Source organism: Pelodiscus sinensis, chromosome 6 (assembly GCF_049634645.1).
Source record: "Pelodiscus sinensis isolate JC-2024 chromosome 6, ASM4963464v1, whole genome shotgun sequence".
Taxonomy (NCBI): domain Eukaryota; kingdom Metazoa; phylum Chordata; order Testudines; family Trionychidae; genus Pelodiscus; species Pelodiscus sinensis.
In genome coordinates this window covers 15,034,619-15,041,523 of record NC_134716.1, presented here as the reverse complement: position 1 = coordinate 15,041,523, position 6,905 = coordinate 15,034,619, and positions in this window count along the sequence as shown.

The window sequence follows — 6,905 nt, the reverse complement described above, 5'->3', positions numbered from 1 at the left end:
AGATCCTTATGCCTCTCCCCACTTGCACAAAAATGGACTGGAAGAGATTATGCAAATGAAGTGCAAGAAAATGCTAATCCGCGCTTCAGTTCCATTGCCTCTTCTGGCAAAGCACGTGGTATAGCTGTAGCCTATGAGATGGCTGTAAAGACACTGAGCACATATTGCCTCCAGCTGAAGTCAGTATAAGTTGCAGGAGCCACCATTTAATCCTTTGATGTTAGAAATCATCATCAGACTTATGAAGATGTGACAAAATAAAAATGAAACATCCTCTGTTATGGCTTCTGCACTAAAGAGATTTGAAACATTAAATGCTAAAAAAGTTTTCTAGCATTTAAGTCTGTGTTCCCAGGTCAACAAAGAAAAAAGCATCATCTATCTTCTGCATTGCACAAGCTCACAAAAGTTGTCTTCAACAGCACATAAACCAAAGGGAGTTTTCTTTGGTTTTGCTGCAATTTTGCTATTTATACTAATGTTTTTATTTTATATGGGAGATTTAAAAATTCAAAATAGTCAGCATTCCACAAGTGTGAGATGGCCTAAGACTGCTTAACTTGTTTGTATTGCAATATGTTTCTAATAAAAAAATCATTTCAAAAGCTTTGAAATGTGGAGACATCACAAATACCTAATGCTCTTATGAAGAAGCCCTGTAAAATGAAATAGAGATTGAAACCCACAGGGCTGTACAGAAATATAATAGGTTTCTATTATGCCAAAATCTTGTAAAAATTAAAGAGTAGGAGATCCTTTCTATATACTATTTGAACCATCCTGTCGACTTCTATAGCTAGGATCCTATATAAAATGGTCAAAACTCTATAGGATGGTTAACTGAAGTATGTAATTCCTCATTTTATTTGTTCTAAGGCCCTTATCCAAACCCCTTGGAAGTCAGCAGTCATATTTTCACTGACTTCAGTAAGCTTAAGCCATATATGCTTATAAGCATGTCCATGCCTTGGCATAGTTACTGAAACCTAGTTACAGTAAAGCATGTGCAAAAAAGACTTGTTAATAACGTACTTCTTCCCAGCTTTTTCAGCACTGTAGATGATGAAGCAATTTTCTACTAGAAATAAAAAACAGTGCAAGTCCTGTGATTAGCATTGAAAACACTCACCCATCACTAAAGAGAAAATGGTCCTAATCTTAACCAAATGTAGGGGAAAAAAATGAAGCGGAATGTAAAATATAATTGGTTTGAGAATGTTTATTTCATTCCTTCTACCACGCACAGCTGGTTTTTAGAAGTGTGAATTCAAAGCACACAAATGATAAAAAGAGACCTTTTCTAACCACAGGCTCAAGATCTCTAAATACTTGTGGTTTCTGTTCCCCTCACCAGATTTAGACTGATGCCTTGTCCTCCTTTTCTTTCCCTTGATCCTTCCAGAGAACGCCTCTTTCCAGTCAATATTTATTTTTCTCTCTCTCACCCCCTTTTGTGATTCTCTCAGGCTCTCCTTTCTATCATAACCCTCGCATCTTGTCCTCTATTACTTAGCCACATCCGTTTGCTCAGATGCTGCTACTAAAAGACCCATGTGACAACCATGGACTCAAGCTACATTTTTTTTTTTGGCTATAGAAGACAGGAAGAATTGGACGCCCTGGCCCAGGCCAAGATCTACGATGTGATTGGGATAACAGAGACTTGGTGGGATAACTCGCAAGACTGGAGCACTATCATGGAAGGGTATAAACTGTTCAGGAAGAACAGGTGGGGGAGAAAAGGAGGAGGAGTTGCGTTGTATGTAAGAGAGCAGTATGATTGCTTGGAGCTCCAGTATTTAGAGGAAGAAAAGACTGTTGAGAGTCTATGGGTTAAGTCTAGAGGTGGAAGCAACAGGGATGATGTCGTAGTTGGGGTCTGCTACAGACCACCGGATCAGGTGGATGAGGTAGACGAGACTTTCTTTGGACAACTGAGAGAAGCTTCCAGATCGCAGGCCCTGGTTCTCATGGAGGACTTTATTCACCCTGACATCTATTGGGAGACCAATACAGCAGTACACAGACAATCCAGGAAGTTTTTAGAGAATGATGGGCATAACCGAGGGGCTATGCACAGCTTGACCTGCTGCTCACAAACAGGGAGGAACTAGTAGGGGAAGTAGAGGTGGATGACAACCTAGGAAGCAGTGATCATGAGATGGTAGATTTCAGGCTCTTGACCAGACCAAAGGAAGAAAGCAAAGTAACAAAATGTAGTGCCCATCTTTAAAAAAGGGAAGGACAATTCAGGGAACTACAGACCAGTCAGCCTTACCTCAGTCCCTGGAAAAATCATGGAGGGGAGCCTCAAGGAATCCATTCTGAAGCACTTGGAAGAGGGGAAAAGTGATCAGGAATAGTCAACATGGATTCACTAAGGGCAAGTTGTGCCTGACCAGTCTGATTAGCTTCTATGATGAGGTAACTGGCTCTGTAGATATGGGAAAGTCAGTGGATGTGATATACCTTGACTTTATCAAAGCTTTTGATATGGTCTCCCACAATATTCTTGCCAGCAAGTTCAGGGAATATGGATTGGATAAATGGACTGTAAAATGGGCAGAAAGCTGGCTAGACTGTCAGGCCCAACGGGTAGTGATCTATGGCTCGATGCCAGGTTGGCATTCGGTTTCTAGCGGAGTGCCCCAAGGATCTGTTCTTGGACTGGTTTTGTTCAACATCTTTGTTAATGACCTGGATGGATTGCACCCTCAGCAAGTTTGCAGATGACACTAAGCTAGGGGGAAAGGTAGATACCCTGGAGGGCAGGGATAGGGTCCAGAGTGACCTGGATAGATTAGAGGATTGGGCCACAAGAAATCTGATGAGGTTCAACAAGGACAAGTGTAGAGTCCTTCACTTGGGATGGAAGAATCCCAAGCCTTGTTACAGGCTGGGGACCAAATGGCTAAGTAGCAGTTCTGCAGAAAAGGACCTGGGGATTACAGTGGATGAGAAGCTGGATATGAGTCAACAGTGTGCCCTTGTAGCCAAGAAAGCTAATGGCACATTAGATTGCACTAAGAGGAGCATTGCCAGCAGATCCAGAGATGTCATTATTCCCCTTTATTCGGCTCTGGTGAGGTCACATCTGGGGTATTGTGTCCAGTTCTGGGCCCCTAATTACAGGAAGGATGTGGATGCATTGGAGAGGGTCCAGCGGAGGGTGACCAAAATGATTAGGGTGCTGGAGCACATGACCTACGAGGAGAGGCTGAGGGAGTTGGGTCTATTTAGTCTGCAGAAGAGAAGAGAGGGGGGATTTGATAGCAGCCTTCAACTTCCTGAAGGGAGGTTCCAAACAGGCTGGAGAAAGGCTGTTCTCAGTAGTGACAGATGGCAAAACAAGGAGCAATGGTCTCAAGTTGTGGTGGGAGAGGTCCAGGCTGGATATTAGGAAAAACTATTTCACTAAGAGGGTGGTGAAGCACTGGAATGGATTACCTAGGGAAGTAGTGGAGTCTCCATCCCTAAAGGTGTTTTAGTCTCGGCTTGACAAAGCCCTGGCTGGGTTGATTTAGTTGGGATTGGTCCTACCTAGAGCAGGGGGCTGGACTTGATGACCTTCTGAGATCTCTTCCAGCTGTATGGTTCTATGATTCTATAATCAAACTTATGGATTCACAATGCCGAATACCTCCCACATAACAACATACAATGACCTGTGTACCCTGTGACAGCCCCCCTTGCCTTACAAAAATTAGCTTGTGAATGTGAATAGGAATAACTTAAAGATGCTTTAAGCAAAATAACTCATGTAAGCTATTGATTTTAATGTTACAGTCTGTTGGGTCTGTGTTTCCTGTGGTGGTGCTTGTGTCATCCTTGTATGTGAAATTAGATATATGAAGTATGAATTGGTTTATAGTTTTAAATGTCCTAATGAGAACCAGAAGCGTAATAGCTTGGTGATCAACGCAATGACTTGTAAACAGCCCTGTTTGTCCTGTAATTGCAGAAGATGGCTGGTCTGGAGAAACATGTGACCAACCACTTGGTGCTGGAATCCATTTTGAACCTGGTGTTTTTCCATGTGAAGGGGGTGGAGAGGAGCCAAACAAAAAAGACTCCGGCCTTGGGAGAAGAGTCTATTTAAACAATGGGAGCTATGTTGTGTTCAGACGGCCTTTGAAACTGCCTGACACATCCTAAGAGGAGACTTGAAGAAAGCCTCTGACTTGAGTCTCCAGCATATGTCTAGACTATGGAGTTTTTCCAGGATAGTTTTTTGTGTCCAAGCAATGCGTCTGTTCTTCGGGGGGGGAAGGGGGGGGGGGAGTGGAAGAGCAGATGCACTCTTTCAGAAGCCCTGACTTCCTCCTTTCATGAAGAAGGGCTCTTCTGAAAGAGGAGGTTTTTCTGAAATTTGGCCCAGTCAGGATGGGCCAAATTTCAGGAAAGCCTCTTCCAAGAAAACTATTGGGAAAAGATAAGCAAATTGCCGATAAAAAGTGGCAGTCTAGACGTAGCCAGAGTAAATGGGTTTGGAATAGTGTCCCTGGCCTCTGTTTGTTAGGAGCTGGAAATGGGTGACAGGACAGGGATCACTTGATGATTCCCTGTTCTGTTCACTCCCTCTGGGACATCTGGAATTGGCCCCTGTCAGAAGACAGGATACTGGACTAGATGGTCCTTTGGTCTGACCCAGTATGGCTCTTCTTATGTTCACAGAAAAAGAGCTTGACTCTGATTTGAAATAGATACCCTAAATAGCTGTTCTTATTTCAGGTAAGAATCTGATGCAGCAAGTTTTTTAGTAAATTAGAACTAATGCATTTTCTATTAATTAAAATTTAGTAACTTATTTTGTCTGTTTTCACTTGCAACAATTTAAATGATACCTTTTTCTACTTATTAAAACACTTTTTGTTTACTATAATTGTTACCTAGTGGGGGGGGGGGGGGGGGGGGGAGGAGAGCAACCACTGTACATATCTCTCTTTCATTTATAAAGGGGGTGAACATCTGCATGAGCTTTACCTGTGTAAAACTTTTACACAGAAAAAGAAGGATTTGGGGGTTTGATCCCTTTTGGGGGTTGGTTTCCTGGGTGCTGAGCCCTAGAACTATATCTTCCCAGAGCTGAAGTGATTCAGTGTCTGCATTGCACTACAAAGGGCAATGGGTAAAGGTAGGACTGGGGAAGGCAAGCCCCCTGCCCTACCCCCCACGGGAGCCAAACTGCCTCCCTGCCTGATCCCTGCGCCACAGGGAGATGGAACAGTGCACTGCCCCCCCCCCCCCACCCCAGCATGGGGAGAGTGGGCCCTTAACCCCAGCCTCTTTGGCCCAGAACACGAGGAGGGCAGGCGCTCAGGGGCAGCAACACTCCACCCCTCAACACTTATGCCTACAGTAAGCATTCTGGAGGTGGAGTGTGGGAGAGGCCAGGCTGGTGGTTTGGGAAGGCAGTGTCTTCCTCTGCCTAGCGTACCAGCTGCCCATCGGGGTGGTTATCCCAACTCTGTGCCTTGCCTGGCCCAGCTGGATGGGGTGGCAGGGAGCCCTCAAGAGCAAGAAGGCAGGCAGGCATTGGTGGCATGATCAGCATACTGGGAAATAATCCCAAGGAGACTTTTGTGATTGCACCCTGCACAGTACCCATTTATTAAATTTTCTTCTTGCACATATCTTCTTCTCCTCTCCCAGATATGCAATCATTTATCCCTCACTAGATAACCCTCCACCACAGCCCCTGTTCATTGGGCTTCCCAATGTACCCACTAAACCCCCGCCTCCCATTCACCATGTATGTACCAATCTCCCACACATGTACATGTGTACCATGAACATCTCTGGTCTCCATGCTACTGCAGTTCTCTAGACATCACTCTCCCACAAGGCTGAGCTCTTTGGAGATTCCTTTTCCTCACATAGTGGGGCTTTCCATCTTCCCTGCTTGGGAAGATTTTCAGGTCCAGTCACACTGTAAGTTGTGGCCACTGTTGTCCTTTAAATGTGCCTGTACATCCACTGCAGGGAACACAATCGCCTTTTGCTGTGTCAGTGTGCTTTCCCCCCATTGTTTTCAGGACAGTCTATGAATTCTTTTTGCACTACACATATTTGAATCCCATCAGCTCTGTCTTGATTGATCCAGCAATAAATGCCAGTGGATTGCAGCAGAATTGTCTCCAGTAAACATGGTCCACAAAGAAAAAGGTCTTCTTGGTGAAAAAAGTATAAGCAAATGGAAGAAAACAGAGTGGTATTTAAGCCTCTGGCATGTCAAATTATTAAAATCCCCCTTTTCACAGTCCAAAGAATTGACCTTTCATTACCAAGCAGAATAATATTAACTTTTGTTCCAAATGAGAGGTTTTTTTGTTTGGCTTAAAACAAAAATATTCTTAATTTCTGCACAATAAAGTTATTTGGATTTGAGACCAGTGTCTGCAGATTTAAAAAAAAACACTATTCTTCTATACTAGCTTCTGAAAGGGCACATAAGGAACTAATTTCTCCTTGAGAAAGTTAGTATTTAAGATTATTCAGCCAGAAAATTTTGCTATGCTAGTTAATAACACTGATTGTGTTTGGAACCTGCTTGCTCACCTGATCTGCATGCTGGACTTGGACTAAGAGCAAAGGATTCCCAAGTCCTAATATAGTCCCTGAGATCATGTATCTGAGACCTTGTGCAAATCACAATCTCTCTTCCTTTGTAAAATGAGAACAGCAGCATTGAAGTTAATATTCATTTTGTATTTATTTTTATATTTAAAAAAAATCTATAGCAATACATTCCCAGCGACACGTTTTACATGTTCAATGACAGTCTAAAAACAGACACGAGGGCATGCGAGTAACAATGAAGAAAGATAAAATAAGCAAGACTGATCAGTACATTTTACAAGAGGGATTCAAGGATTAATGGCAACATTCTCACAGCTTACTAAACT